General features: G+C 46.7%; 1 long non-coding RNA gene across 2 annotated transcripts in view; it reads left to right on the top strand.

The window, feature by feature from the left end:
- The first annotated feature begins 12164 nt into the window (after positions 1-12164).
- LOC108583016 overlaps positions 12165-16201 on the top strand; it is a 28319-nt gene continuing 24282 nt past the window's right edge. For both annotated transcript variants that reach the window (XR_004180010.1, XR_004180009.1), the window contains exon 1: positions 12165-12929. This is a non-coding gene — a long non-coding RNA (uncharacterized LOC108583016). The remainder of the gene's footprint in view (positions 12930-16201) is intronic.

Genomic DNA, 16201 nt, shown 5'->3' with positions numbered 1-16201 from the left:
GTTCATTTCCAATTCTTGCATTCAAGCTTATAATTTATCATTAAAAAACAACGACCACAACGAATTAGGCAAGGCATATGGAAGGGACCCCAGGCAGACATTGCAGCAGGGCAGCGTAGGGCAGGGGAGGGACACCACATTTGGCGAGGCCTTCTGTGTGCCCAGCGGCATGTGGCCACCTGCCAGTGTGCATTGCGTGCAGCAACTGTGTCAAGTGCACTCCTGCATGAACCTATCAGATGCTGGAAAATCTTGTCAAGTAGAACTTTCTCTATCCCCATTCTATAGATGAATGAACACAGCTAGGAGGAGTCGAGTAACTTGTTCACGGTCACAAAACTGAGACGGGCCGAGCTGGCCGTCACCTGTGTGTTATCTAGTGCACTCAGGCTAGAAAAGGCATTCTAATCAATTAGGACCTGCGGACTAATCTCAAATCTCTAATTCATAGTGAAATCCCTGGTGAAATTTAGAAGGAGATGGGACATAGGCTCTGAAGGAACATTGGCTCAACCGCCTTCAGGAAGGTCAGTCTACGTAAGGCAGCTGAAGAATATGCTATGAACCATACACCAGTCCAACAAAGGGCCATGGTGTGATTGTGAGGGGATGCTGGCTCCGGCCTCAGCAGCTCAGTCTGGGCTTGGCTTTGTGGCTGGGTGTGCTCTGTGATCAGGGAAGTCTGCAGCCAAGAAATCCTCTGGGCCTTTCTAGACATCTCAGCATCCTTTTAGACAGATGGGGCACTGGCTTTGTTTTAAGCTAAACATTTACTTTGATTGCTTTCACTGATAGCACAGGGCTTCTCCTATTTTATCTTGGCTGTTCTAAGAATGTCTGGAATGGTCAGTAGAATTCATTTATTCAAATAATGTGTATGCGTGTCCTCTGTGTGCCAAGCACTGGGTTCGAGTCAAATGTGAGCAGTGGGTATTCCAGATCAGCACTGTCTTGTAGACCACCTATGATGATAGAAAAGCTCTGTATCTGCACTGTCCCATACAGTAGTAACTAGCCGCGTGCAGCTAGGATGACCAAGGGGCTGAACTTTAACAAACTTTAATGAATATAAATGTAAATCGCCACACGTGTCCAGGGGCTACCCTACTGGACAGCGCAGGCCTGGATTAATCTTGGGTTGTATTTTGAAAAGTTGCAAACTCAAAAAATGTTACATATACTGGAAACATAATGTATAATTGTTAAAATTTTAGTAAAATTATATATTATACACTGATATGTGGTTGTAATACAGGTAAATAGAATTTCTATGTATTGATTTATTCAGACATTTAGGTGGTGTCTTCTATGTGACAGGCACTGTGCTAGATTCTGTGAGAATGCAAAAATGATTTGTAAGACAGTTCATGTTTTTAAGAAGAAGCTCACAGCTTTGTAGATAAGTGTCTACACTCACACATGTACACTTACACACCCACGCATACGAATACCAGGTAACCAACTGTCTAATGCCCTTAGGTAAGTATGCTTCACAACCATCAGATCACTGACAGTAGCAGTCATCAGGTCCAGAGGACACACGTGCATTTCTTTTTAAGGACAAAAAGTTGATCTCATGGAAGTAAAAAGTAGAACAGAAGACACTAGAGGCTGGGAGGAGTAGAAGGATAGGTAAGGTAGGGAGACATTTGTTAAAGGATATAAAATTACACCTACATAGAAGGAATAAGTTCTAGTGTTCTGTAGCACTGTAGGATGACTGTAGTTGACCATAATATATTATATTGTTTCAAATAGCTAGAAGGATACTGAATGTTCCCAAACAAATAAATGATAAGTATTTGAGACAATGGATATGCTAATTACCCTGGCCTGAGTACTGTAGCTTCTATGTATCCAAACATCCCTATGTACCCCATAAATAGGTACAATTATTATATGTCAAATTAAAAAATACTTAAAAAATCAAGAGGGGGATAAAAAAGAATAAGGAAACCTTTCCCAGAAGTCCCCCAGCTGACTTCCTTTCATATTTCTTTGCATTTCTACGCATCTCCATGCCTAAACCTATCCCAGAGAAGAGGAATGGAATTGTCATGACTGGCTTGGGCCAGTCAGGATTTAGCTCATCTTTTATGGATGCATACCTGAACAAAAATCAGGGTTCTGTTAGCAAGGAACAGGGGCGAGTTGCAAAGGCAGTCACTGGCCCTCTGAAAATTTACCCATCCTCCAAATCAGAAGGAGCCTCTCCATTCACGGCACCCCATTCATCCCTCTATGACAGCACTCACAGAAGACAGTGTGTTAATGTGTTTGCCCAAGGGCCTGATTTCCTGTTAAGGATTGTGTAACCACAACGCACTCTTCTCTGTTAAACTGAGAGCTCATTGATGGGGTAGGGCACGTCTCATTCATCTTTGAAAACATGGCACCCAGCGTAGTAGTTCCTGGCATATCCAGAGCTCTATAAATATTTGTTAGATTGAATATACATTTGTTCAAGAGCAACTCAATTAATATCTTCTTTCTTCATTTGTTTTTCAAAGACTACACCTGTTGGTCTGGATTGCAGCTGGAATTGGAAGGGAAATGCATTTCCATTGAAGGAAGAAGTATGAGAGTGAGCAGGCAGGTGTCAGCAGAGCTCCAGAGAATAACGTCAAGTGGACGATGGCTTACAGGCAGGAGGAGGCAGATCAGCTAGGCAGATGTGCAGAAGGTAAGTGTGGTTTCATGCAGAAACTTGCAAGTGGATTCAAGAGCCAAAGACTTCAAGAAGTTGGTGTAATTGTCACTTGGAATATGTTTCTATTAATTCAGGTAGAATATATTAATAAACAATATTCTGATCAAGAATCTTCCATTTACAGCCCTTATTTTTGCCCTTTCTTTTCTGCCTGGCTGTTTAACTCCTGGATATCTGATTTAGCTACATCTGCAGCTTCTCACTGATATGTTTACGGGGATCAGAGGCCTGTATTCTGATTGCTTTTCCTGTCTCTGGGAATTAGATGTAATCCATGTACACATTTGCTCTGAGTTAGATCTTAGAAAGCAATGGACCTGGGCCTCATTATCTCAGCTCTCCACAGAAAAGCATCTAACAAATTGCGATTTAATGTTACATCTTCAGCTTTGTGAAGGGAAGCTGACAAAGAAATGTGCTTTTGAAGAACAAACCTGAGTATTTTGCAAAAGCACGGTGGAAGACTTTATCCACCATATTACTCAAAGCCCTTTTCATAGTAACCTGCAGGGCAGAAAAAATGTTTGTTTCTCCAAATTAACTTTTAATGGACCTATCAATGTCAAGCATATCCCACACCTACTGTCACCGGGGACTCAGGACTGGGTTTGGCCCCAGTGGTAGCATCTAACCGATCCTGGTGCCTGGCGGTATCCATTTATTTGCTCCTTTCAACTGATTTTGATTCTGTTTTTATGATTTAATTTTCTGTTTTATATTGTGGTTAATTTTCTGAGTTGCCTCAAATATTTATGTTTCCATGTATTTTTTTTCCTACTTACCTATACCCATCTACCTCCCATCTACCCACCCACTTACCTACTTGTGTTCCTGGCTATGTATATGGTGCATACTCTCTATCAGCCCAGGCTTCTTTAAAGTATCTGCATTTTCTTTTTCTTTTTCTTCTTTGACCAGATCATACCTACCAATAATATGGAGGATTCAGAGAGAGGAGTTCTGGAGACGTGGGTCTGATTCCAGCTTTGCCTCCTGCTAAATATCTAATCCTGGGCAAGTCATGTAGCCTCTGGGTGTTCCAGTCGGGCCACCTTTAAAATGGGAATAATTCTGTCTACTTCACTTATCTCATAGAGCCAGGTGAGGACATTCACATTTTGGCATATAATGTAATAAGGTTGTAGATGAAGCGTTTATTAGGATAACGTCTTGGCTAATAGGTTGGGCAGACCAGTTGACATCCTCAGGGTATCATTGGAAGAACCCAAAGGTCTTATCCAAGTGTGTTTCCCACCAATAATTCTCACATTTCCACCTTTGGATCTTTTGTTAAGGATCCTGTGGGAAACGTAGATATCATAGGTTATTAACCCCATGAAGTCACATTTCTATTTCAATCTATTTATTTCACATTTTTGTTAAAACTTCTGAAGAAAATGAATTTCTTATCGAATTGATTTTAGACTGCTATTAGCTCAGATTCACTTCATGAGTTAGAATGCCTCTTAGAAATATAACACCCAGGGAAAAACTTCCGGGTGAGTCTTTCTTTTTTGATAGTGCCACATGAGTCCGCAGTTGGCTAATCCCCATGAACATGGACTTCAACTTCTTTAGATGCTTTAGGACATGTGGCTGTGCAGTTAGGGAGCTGAGATCTGAGGCAGGGGAGTGTAGGAAAAGTAAGTGATTGTGGGGAGTGGAGTCGGAAGACAGGGTGGGGGAAGGATGGTTCTGGAGCACTTCGTGTTCCATCCCAGCCCGAGGAGGCCCAGGTGAACTTTCTCCATGTGGGGAGCTGTCGAGAACTTGAGCTTCCAGCATAAACACAGGCTGAACCTGGCTTTGGGGAATGTGGGCCTCCAGCCCATTTACAAAATACCACCCTTTTTGTATGGCTTGGAGGAGACTCAGGAGTGACTTATGAATTCCATGGAGCCCTGATGTAGCCATTGGCAGTTCCCAAGCAGGAAGCCAGTCCCTCCATGTCTTCCCAAAATTCTCCCAACCACATCCCACCTCACCTCCTGGCTGGGACATCTTTTACTATGATCATTTTACTGGTAAGAAAAATGGGGTGCTAGAAAAGTTACCTGACTTTGCTGAAATTCACACACTAGTTAATGGCGGGGCTGGTGCTGGAGCCAATGTTGGGCCTCATAAACCCCTACGAAATGTGCTGAGACTGGCCACTCTTTTCTGCAGGCCGTCCTCAGGATAGTTCATGTAGCTGATGACCTTGAGAAATGAGGTAATATCTTCCCTCATCCCCAAAGAGCAGACTTGCTTACTGTTTGCTATAAAAGCAGTGGATTCCCCAAACTCAGTGTTCCTCGGCTGTGACACAAACCCCCATCATGTGTGTATTAATTGATCTGAGCCTGTTGGGTCATTTCTGTGGAACTCAAGGGCAAGGGTAACTGATGAAATATGCTTGTGTTCATCTTGCTTGCTACGTTACCAGTCATGTATTTCAGATCCAGAAGTCTCATGTCTTCTGCCAGCATCTGTGAAACAGGCTAACACTGTCTTATAAGTTGGGTAAAATAAAATCTAAGACCTGACCCCCAGCTTCCTGAGTCCTGGCTGGAGCTTTCCCATAGTACTCAGCTTATGTAACCCCGTCCAAGAGGAAGAAATGACAGTGGCATCGTTAGATTTGACCCAAGTTTCTTTTTTTCTTTCTTTTTTTTCATACTTTTCTGGGCCCAGGCTGCTGTTACCAGGCCTTTGGTAGATGTGGATAACACGTAGGTGACTGGCTTGCTGGTAAGCAGAGATCCCTGGAAACCAGCCCAGGCCAGGCCAGGGCAGGAGCAAAAAGGAAGAGCAAGAGTGGAGAGGGAAAAGGACACTTTGCAAAGACATTTTAATGCCCCGTCACCATCTTACATACCTGTCACATCACGAAAAAAAGGAATAAGGGTGGAGAAAGTGTTATGCTAAAGGCATCTGTGGCCTGGGGACACAGATCTATGAAATGGGGTAGCATGATGAAGCAGGAGGGAAGGCTGGGCAAGTGGGGAGCGGGGCAGCACCTTGTGAGAGGGGAGGGCCACTGGGAGGGCAGCAATGGGAAAGATGGTGCCGTGTGGGCCAGGGTAGAAGAGGGGAACCAGGACAGGACGTCGCTGTGATCTTGCCTTCGTGATATTCAAGTTGCTTTTAACCTGCTGACTGGTTTCTTGCAAGAATCCTAAAGAAATCTTAGACAGTGAAGCGAGATCTAACCATGAGTGAGTGTCATGGCCTTTTCACACTGGACAATCTCCTCCCACATTCGCCTCATAGAGGGGGAGGCCCACTCCAGCCAAGACTTGTCAACCAGAAACCTGAAACCATAGCAGGTGCTTCTTAAAGTAACCTTCCCTTCATTGATGGAAGCAGATAGGCCTCTGTCATACAACTTTTAATTGCTTGTCAAATATTTGACTAAAATTGAGTAGTTTTCCTTCAGGGAAAGTTAGTACTCTTAAGTCACTAGCAAATGAGAAGTTGGCAAAAAAAAATTGGCCAAAGCACTCTGTGTGTGTACACAGTGGCGAATGGTCAATACATAACAATTTTTTGCACTGCTAGAGATTCTGTTTAATGTTTAATTTAAAAAATGACCACTTATATGAAGTGTCTAAAGCAGTCAAATTCATAGAGACAGAAAATAGAATGATGGTTGCCAGGGGCAGCGGGGAGAGGGAAGGGGTGAGCTGTTGTCTGATGGGTGTAGAGTTTCAGTTTTGTGAGATGAAAAGGTTCCAGAGATCTGTTGCATAACAACGTGAATATACTTAACACTACTGAACTGTATACTTAAAAATGGTTACAATATTAATTTTATGTTATGTGTATTTGAACACAGTATTGATTTTTATAGTTTTAACTTCTCTGACTGATCCAAATTAAAATGTTCATGCTATGGGAAAGGGCAAAAGTTAGAAAGGAAAGAATTTCCCTTTTATTGAATTTTAGTCAACTCCTTAGACAAAGAGTTGGAGACATATATGGATATATATATTTGCTCACACATGTAAATAATTTGTTTCTGTTTTTGTTTTTTTGAGACAGAGTCTCCCTCTGTTGCCCAGGCTGTAGTGCAATGGTGTGATCTCAGCTCACTGCAAACTCCACCTCCCAGGTTCAATTGATTCTCCTGCCTCAGCCTCCTGAGTGGCTGGGATTACAGATACCTGCCACCACACCTGGCTAATTTTTGTGTTTTTAGTAGAGATGGGATTTCACTATGTTGGCCAGACTGGTCTCCAACTCCTGACCTCAGGTTATCTGCCTGCCTCAGCCTCCCAAAGTGCTGGGATTATAGGCATGAGCCACTGTGTTGGGTCATGTAAAGAATTTGAATACACTTCTTCACATTTCAGTAGAGTTCTCTGCTTTTTTTTTTTGTGCAAAAGAAAATCATTTCAATACTTGTTAACTTTGCAGCCATTGTAAAAGATCACTAGTGAAAGATACTTCTAGGTATATATCCAAAAGAATTGAAATCAGTATCCTAAAGAGATAGTTGAACACATGTTTTCATAGCAGAATTTTTTACAATAGCCAAAAAGTAGAAGCGATCCAAGTGTCCACTGACAGATGACTGGATCTACTCACACATGGTGAATTACATATTCACACAATGGAATATTATTCAGTCTTAAAAAGGGGGGCAATTCTGACCCATGCTACAACATGAACGGACCTCGATGACATTATGCTAAGTGAAATAAGCTGGCTGCAAAGCAAAAGACAAATGCCGTATGATTCCACCCATATGAGGTATCTAGAGCAGTCAAATTCATAGAAACAGAAAGTAGAAGGGTGGTTGCCGGGGCTTCCAGGGGCTGTGCTGGCGGGTGGGAGTTCGTGTTTAATGGATACTGGGTTTTTGTTTTGCAAGATGAAAAGAGTTCTGGAGGTGGATGGTGGCAAGGGTTGCACAGCAATGCGAATGTACTTGATGCCACTGCACTGCCCACCTAAAAATGGTTACATTTTTTGTCATGTGTATGTTACCACAATTAATCCAGGCTATAAAAATACTGTTAAAGAAAAGAGCGCTAGTTAAGGAAGCAACTCATTACTTTGCCATCTGGGTCATTCATTTTAAGAGCCGCTGGCGAAGCCATGAGCTGGGCTCGCAGGACTGATAAGAGCAGTCTGCATAACTCACTCTGGTGCTCTGCATCCAAAACCAACAGGGCCTAAATCTCATTGAAACCCATAAGTCCTGCCTCGCTCTCACTCTCTTCTTTCTGACACAGAGGTCCTCTTGTCTGGAGCTGGAAAGCAGTTGAAACACACAGGACCTGCCCCTGCCCGTCTGGTGTTCTTCCCACATTCTGCAGCATTTGCAGTTCCCTCCATGCATTTCTGTGTGCATGAGGAAGATTTTCCAACATCAAAGTTATTTCTGCCTTTCATCATGAAAGAAAGTCTTTGATTCAACCACAATCATCTCTGAATGAGGTAATTCCTGCAAATGTTTCACTTGTAAGAACTGGCAATTCCTAAGCAAGACCACCGCCATATTGATTAAAGATGTCCACTTGGTTGGCCCTTCCAGCCTCACCAGGGCAAACGTAACTGGAGGCTGGCCTTCTCCCACCCCAGCAAGCCGTGTGGACAGGCGACTGTGTAGTGGGAAAGCTGTGCCATGAGAACGCGTACTTCCTCCACCACCACAGGCTCATGTGTTGTTTTGTAAGCAACATTTCTGCTGAGAAAAAAGCAGCTGGGCACTCAAGACTCCTGGCAAACCCATAACGGTGGCAAACAAAACTCATATTGCAAGAAGAGCTGTGTTCTGTTCCCCTGATCAGCATTAGCCTGTAGGTATTTAGTTGAATTAAATGAAGGAAATGATGAAATTAATCCATGTTAAAAAGCAATGAATAGTGGATTCATTAATCCAGAGAAGAGGTGGAAGGCTGCATCACAAAAACAAAGCTCGAAGCCAAGGCTCTCGCAGCCACACCCCTGGGGTGGTTAAAACCGCAACTTCTTTGTTAATTCTCAATGAATAATTAACCGGAGGTAGAAGTATTTTTGAGTTTTAGGAGCTCTGTCTCTGTCTCTGCATTGACTGTTGAATCGGAGGCCTCAACAGTTGGTAGTTTTGGTTCATCCCGATTTTAGACCTCTCTTCTGTTCTCACTGCTTCAAGCTCCAAGCTGGCTCAAGCCTTTTCTTCCTCCTGCTGAATCCTAGGGGGAAATTCTAGAATTATCATCATCATCCCCCTTTACAGATAAGAAAGTAGAAAGTTAAACAAGCGATTTTCTCAAAGTCACATACTGAGAAAGAGGTTGGATCCGTGAAGGTGGATTCAGTGGATTAAGTGAATTAAGTGGATGAACAGCCTGGCCTTTACCCTGGCTGTTGGATTGCCTTATGTTACTGGGATATTTGCTGCCCGTTTCTTCTGGCTTCAGTCAACAGGGGCCCTACCGCTGTCAGCTCCCAGCATAGGAGGCCTTCTGCTGCTCATCCTGAACTCAGAGTCCTGTGGGCACAGTGAGACCTGCCGGGCCATGAAAGGAGAGCAGAGAGCAGAGTGGCCACCAGCCTTGGAGGATCACAGCGGTGATCTGGATGTGCTGGGATGATGTCCTGGTTGGGTTTTCTAGTCCATTCTGCCTGGAGTATGACAGAATTCCTGCTGGCAAAACCCCAGTCCTCCCCTTGGGCAGGACATTCTGCCATTCCCATGTACGGCACGGTGGGTTCCTGACACATATCTGAGGTTGTTTTAATGGGGATAAAGCTTTTTTTCCACTGGTTGAAAATGCTGGGAAGTACGTCCACCTTAATGCTTGCCACGCCAAGGTGTGACCGCACCTGTGCAAATCCTTCGGGGAATGAGAGATCGGGTCAGAAGGGAAGAGAAAACCTTGGGTTTGGGTCACAGAGGGAAAAAGAAGACACGGGAGAGGGGTCAGGGTGTTACCCTGTGTCTGTTTCTCAGTTCTGGACAAGCTGGGCTCAAGTACACATGGGCACAGGGACATCAGCTGGGTCATGGGATCTGGGGGAGATTGCCTGCCTCAGGAAAGAGGTGAGACCCTGGCAATGCCTACCACAGGTGTTATTATATAACAGGGTTGGGGGATGGTCTAAGTGGTTTTCCCTCAGTTGAGGTGGGAAGAGAAGTGACTGGGTGTGATTTTATGCCACTGATACACAGAGATGATCCGCGCTCTGGGGCACTTTAAAGGCAGCATTTTAAGAAGCGTTGTGGGTGACGTCACAGCTAGGAATGGGTCTTGTCCTTCACAGTGAGGTGAGGACTGGCTTTAAGCTCCTCCAGTCTGCCCCACAACATGTGAAATTCTGTGTGCTTGGTGTTGGTGAAAGAAGCGTCCACTCTTGGGACAAGAGCATCCTCATCAGAAGTCCAGGTTCTGGAGCCAGCTCCCAGGGTTTTCATCAGGCCCCGCCACTGGCCCGTTGGGTGGCCTCATGCAAGTTACTAAATCTCTCTAAACAGGGTCAGTGACACGATTTGTGAAGCCCAGCACAAAATGGAAATGTGAGACCCCTTTCCAAAAATTAGGAAGAGGGCATGCAGCTGAGCGCTTGGCACTGTGTCAGTGCCTAGGTTGCTGCCCGTGGAGCTAGCCCGGTCTTAATCTCAAGTGGATTGAAATTGTGTGGACCCAACGCGTTATTACTGAAAAGGAGCTTAGAATGCACATTAGTGTTACTCAGAGGCGGGACACACACGTTCAGAGAAGAGTCCTTTACTGGGGTCAGGCAACTAGGGTTTAGCCCTGCTGTCCCACGAATGTATAGGGCTCAGGTAAGTCCCTTCAAGCCTTTAGGGTCTCTGCTTATGGGAAGGACAGGAAAGGCTTCCCTACCTCCCTCAGGGGCAGAGAGAACTCACATTCTCTGATAGGACGAGCAACTCACCCCAGTACAACGGGACTCCCAGGGTCTCCCTCTCTAAGGAGCAAACCAGGATGGCTGGTCACTGCATTCACTGAGCTTTGATCAGGCTTTCTCTGGGCAACCTACGCGCCTCCTCTCATCTCAATCTGTACCACAGCGCTATGTGTGAGACAGATGGCATCACCCTCCTGTGACAGATGTGAAATCTGAGTTTTGAGAGGCTACCTGTGGCTGGGGTTAGAATTGGGGCTGGACTGCTCTCATCTCCAAAGCCTGTGCTTTCGTCTGCATCAGTGATCCTTAAATGTTCACATCAAAAAAATGGAGTGATCCTCAATTTGTTCACATCAAAATTAGCGGGAGAGGTTAGAACCCAGAGGTTCTGATTCAGCAGTTTGGGGAGGGGGCCCGAGAACGCGCATCTCTACAGAGTTCCCAGGTGATGCGCATGCTGTGGTGCCTGGACCGCACTTTGAGAACCACTCCTCTGGGCCAGCGTCCTCCATCTCGGAAGCACTCGGAGAGCAGCTGGAGAGCTCTGACAACCAGGACGGGGGTCCACCTCCGAGGCTCTGCTGTGATTGGTCTGGGGCATGGCCTGGGGGGAAGGGTTCTGGAAGTTCTCCTCCCATCATGTAATAATGTCCCGGTACAGCCAGGGCTGGGGTGTCCTGCTCTGTACCTTGCTGTGTCCCAATGTGTGAAGATGAAATGAGGCAGTGGGTGTCAAACGGCTCTGCCACAAATGCAGGTGTTAGTTCTCCTGGCCAGAACGCTGCCGGCGCAGAACCCAAATCAGATAGTGGAGTGCATGCCTGGGCCCTTACAAACGATTAAGACCAAATCAAGGCCAAAGAAAATGAATACCAGATGTCTGGGCGATGCTGAGGCCTTAAAAGTGTTTTTCATGTCTGACTTTGAGAAAATATTGGCCGGGATCAGATAAGAGGCAACTCCCAGGGCCAGCGGTGCCTTGTCCTAAGGTGCCCGCTGAGCTCAGGAGGTGCGGGCTGCAGGGCCCCAAGCAGGCACAGGCGTCCTCCAGCCCCGGCTTCAGCGGCTGACTGCTTTCCTTCTACTTGGAAAATGCCTGCTCCACGTTAGCCCACTTGTGACGGTGTCGCAGAGCAGCAGCTGTGGGAAGAGGCTTCAGGAGTTCTGGTCCTGCTCACATAGGATGCTTGGCATTTGGCGATGCGGTTGGTGGAGTTAGAAACAAAACCAAAACCCACAAACACAACAAAACACCAAAACAACAATCCATCCCCCCCCCCCACAACACCCAGTTAAACTTGAATTTCAGATATGCAATGAAAAATGTTTGGATAAGTATGTCCTATGCAACACTCGAGATATATTAATACTTATACTAAGAAATTACTGTCCGGTCGTGGTGGCTCACGCCTGTAATCCCAGCACTTTCGGAGGCCGAGGCAGGTGGATCACCTGAGGTCAGGAGTTCGAGACCAGCCTGGCGAACACAGTAAAATCCCCATCTCTACTAAAAATACAAAAAATTAGCTGGGCGTGGTGGCGGGCGCCTGTAATCCCAGTTACTCAGGGGCTAAGGCAGGAGCATCGCCTGAACCCAGGAGGCGGAGGTTGCAGTGAGCTGAGATCACACCATTGTACTCCAGCCTGGGCAACTAGAGCGAAACTCCGCTTCAAAAAAAAAATTACTCGTGGGTTCTCTGCATTCCAATTTTAGTGGGCATCTTGCGTGTTATCTCTACCCCTATTTGGGGAGGGCTTTATTTTCTTCAATGGCGTCCCCACATCAGGGCCTGTGTCTTGCACTCTCCCCCTGAGCAGGTAGCAGAGGTGTTATCACAGAAGGAAGGTTCTGGGGAGTTGAATCACAACAGGCCTCCGCCGCTAGCAGGGCGGGCGCGCCAGGGACTAGGCCGCTTGGCGGGTTCGCTGTGCTTCTTTCCATTGCGCTGAACTCAAGGAGGAGAAGGAAAGTGGGAGCTGCTGCACTCACGGCTGAGTGTGCATGGCTGGTAGGTGACAGCCTGAGGTCTGTTCGGTGACCCCGGCCCCTCGGAGGGCCCGCGGAGACTCAGAATTAGCTGCAGTTACCACGGTGCCCCGCGGGTGGGGTGCGGATCCACACCCCGGAGGAAGGCCGCTCCCGGGCCGCGAGGACCTCGCTGGCGGCCGCTTGGGGGCAGCAGACGCCCGCCCTGCGGGGGAGGTGGGGCCTGCAGGCCGCGGGGCCGCTCTCGGAGCCCGGCAGGCCTGAGCAGGTCGGGGCGCGTGTTCCGGAAGCCCGGCCCCGGGCGCTGTGAGGGTTCACCTGGGCACGCTCCGCGAGTCTGTGTCCCAGCCCTGAGCTCAGCGGAAGACTGCAGAGTCCTGGGCCCACGAGGTGGGTCTCCGCTCCGTCCGGACGCGGGCACGCTCCCAGTGTCTCTCGGGAAAAGTGCCCTGGACTTCGTGCCGGGGAGAAGGCGCCGAGGCCGGGCCCGCCTGTCCGGGGAAGCCTGAACCGCCGCCCCGGGGTGTGCAGGGTGCGGGTGGGGGTGAAGTTCCGGAAGGTGAGGAGGGGCTCATGCTCGGTCAGATCTGACGGGGGTTAGGAAGGCAAAGAGTTATTTTTAAAACTCCAGAAAAAGAGAAATGAACTGCATTTCCTTTCTGTTTGGCTCCAATTCCGTGCCTGACTCCTCTGTTATGCCCAGGGCTGCTCAGCGGACACTGAGGCTGGATTTTGTTCCAGGGGACTGAGACCAAATATTAGTTTAGCGAGGGTGAGAAACATGCTCTGAACAACGTTCATTCCCGCTGCAGTAAATCTGTGAGCGCCCGATGTGGGAAAAGCAGACCCCGAGCCCCGCTGCCCAGGCGAGCCTCTAGGGTTTTCGCCTGTTTATGGACCTGCTGATACTTTTAATGTCGGGAAGCCCGGGGAGGGCCGGGTTGACACCCATGCAGCCTTTCTAACCTCTTGTGGAACGAGGAAAACAGTGTGAGCTTCCAGGAGTGTGTATTTGGGAGGGGACACATAGGCCCCCCACACATGACAAAATCCGTGTGCATGCTTGTGTGTACTGTTTACATGGAGTGTGTGTGTGCACGTGCATGTGTGGGTTGGTGTGCATTTCTAGACGGCAAGAAATTCTAGTAGAACTTTTCACTTTCATACGATTCTACAGCTATTCTTTTCCATCCGTCCCCTGCAACGATGACTTCAATGGGTCAGATACTCTTGAGCCTTTCACCAACGATCTTTGCTCCAAATCTTCCCTCAGCTTCTCACTGCCTGCATCCTTCCTTCTGCGATTAGACTAGGATCTCAGTCTATTGCCAGAGGTCTGAGACTCTCCTCAGCCCAGCAGTTGTCAGAGAGACCATGGCGGGAGGGCATCTTAGCCTTCACTCCTTCTACTGCAGGTTTGAAACTCAGGCTGCCTTAAAGGTAAACCAAGATATCACACAGATAATAATAGTACGATAATAAACTCACATTTGTATGGTGAATTAGGATTTACAGTTTCCCTCCTTTTTTTTTCATTTAATCCCAGAGCCAGAGCAACCAGAACGTGTGTGGTCCTCACGTGTCCCTCCATGAAGAGACTGATGGAGAATGAGGTTAGGTAGACAGCAAGAACAATTTTGGCCACCTCATTTTCTCAACTAATCTGAGATTTCTCTTCCAGACTGCTGGTGCCGAGAGATGGGTGGATCGGCAGGTCTTGTTAGCAAGGACAAAGGAAATCGTTATGTTATTGGCTTAGCTGTTATTTAAAATAAAAACATAAACATAATTAAAAACAAGCACTTTTTCCGGGGGCAGTGGCTCATGCCTGTATTCCCAGCACTTTCGGAGGCCGAGACCGAGGCAGGCAGATCACTTGACCTCAGGAGTTTGAGACCAGCCTGGCCAACATGGTGAAACCTCATCTCTACTAAAAATACAAAAATTAGCCCAGCGTGGTGGCACATGCCTGTAGTCCCAGCTACTGGAGAGGCTGAGGCAGGAGAATCGCTTGAGCCTGGGAAGCGGAGGTTGCAGTGAGCCAAGATCATGCCACTGTACTCCAGTCTCAGGGAAAGAATGAGGCTGTGGCAAAAAAAAAAAAAAAAAAAAATTGCCCTTTGGGTATGACAACTTCCTTTTCCTGACTGTGCATCATCTGACCAAATTCCAAACTCCCGTAATTTAAGGAAATAATATACTTTGTGGAAAAATTAGAAAATATATATTAGCAAAGAAAGAATAAAGGCAAGCCGCGTGCAGTCCCATTACTCTGAGACGGCCGCTGTTGCTGGCGTGGTGGGCCTCATCCAGACTTTTCTCTATGCAAGCACAAACACACATGCTCAACTCAGTTTATTTTATTTTTCCAAAACGGAAGTCATGCTGTACATAATGTTTTGTAATCAAAAAATTTTTCTTTTTGATATATCATGAACATTTTGCCCATCATGAAATATCCTTTTAAATTGTATGCAATTCCACTGTAAACATGTGGGTTTATTTGACACCTTGATTGTTGGACATTTTATCTTGAATGCTTAGAGTGGAAAAGAATTGTCCCCGGATAGGAAGGTACTCTATCTTTTATTCTGAAGATGTTATTAACACAGATTTCTATGGGATGGCGTAATGGGCCTCTAGAGGGTGGGCCAGGGGTGGCGATGACCCAGGGGATTCTCAGGGGAGGCTCTTTCCTCAGGAGCCCCAGGAGGCAGCTTTCTCTGCCTCCGTGGCATTTAGATCCATGGAGCATGTTCACCTGAGTGTGACCTACAAGCTTAAGGTATTAATCCATGTTCCTCCCACTCGGATTAATATCCGATGTGAAATTAATAGGGGAAAAAAGATGTTCTCTGCGGCCACTGAGCCCTTCCCAGCGGGAAGATGCAGAAGTTGGAGGAAGAGATAATGTTACCTCCCGCGGGCATTAGCTGCTTGTGGTTGGGAGGCATGCCTTTGATAATCAGCATCAGTATCTCTTTCATGTCACTGAACACAAAATGAGGCTGCATCAAAGAGCCTGTTTTAGAGAAGAAATTGTTGAACAGGCTTGACTGGGTTGAACGATACCAGAGGGGCAGGATCAGAGCGCAGGCCGGTCTTCCCGGGCCAGCCAGGGGCACTCACTGGCCTGACTGCAGCTCCATCAGCTCAGAAGTTGTCACAGTGCACGCGGGTGCCTCCCCACTCGACCCTTCCATGTGCCTGGCAGCAAGGGGCATGAGTCACCTGGTGGCCAGGCGTTTGTTACTCTGAGCTTTTGAGCTGCTGCAGAACTCCAGTGACATAGCCTCCCTGATTTTTTTTCCCTCCTCTCTAATATTGACTTTTTTCTTAATGCCAGCCTGCTAGTAGATACTTGTTCTTCTTATGACACATTTGGGCATCCAGCAAAAGCTTGGAAAAGAACAGCTTTTTGTTTGCTTGCCTTCAGGAATCTGGTTCAGTGAGCACTGCAGATATGGAAGGGTTTTAGAATGATTCACAGTTTTCTTTGCTGGCCTTCAGGGGAACGTGACCTGCTTAGGTTCAATTTTGTGCATGTGTGACATAGTTTTCCCTTCAGTAATACAGACAAACCCTGATTCTAACCCCTAGTCGAACCCACTGGTCTTTTCCTGATCTTTTTGCATTGCTAGCATTATTTGGTCTTAATGGAG

This window comes from Papio anubis, chromosome 19, assembly GCF_008728515.1.
Source record: "Papio anubis isolate 15944 chromosome 19, Panubis1.0, whole genome shotgun sequence".
Lineage (NCBI taxonomy): Eukaryota > Metazoa > Chordata > Mammalia > Primates > Cercopithecidae > Papio > Papio anubis.
This window is presented reverse-complemented; position numbering and strand designations above follow the sequence as displayed.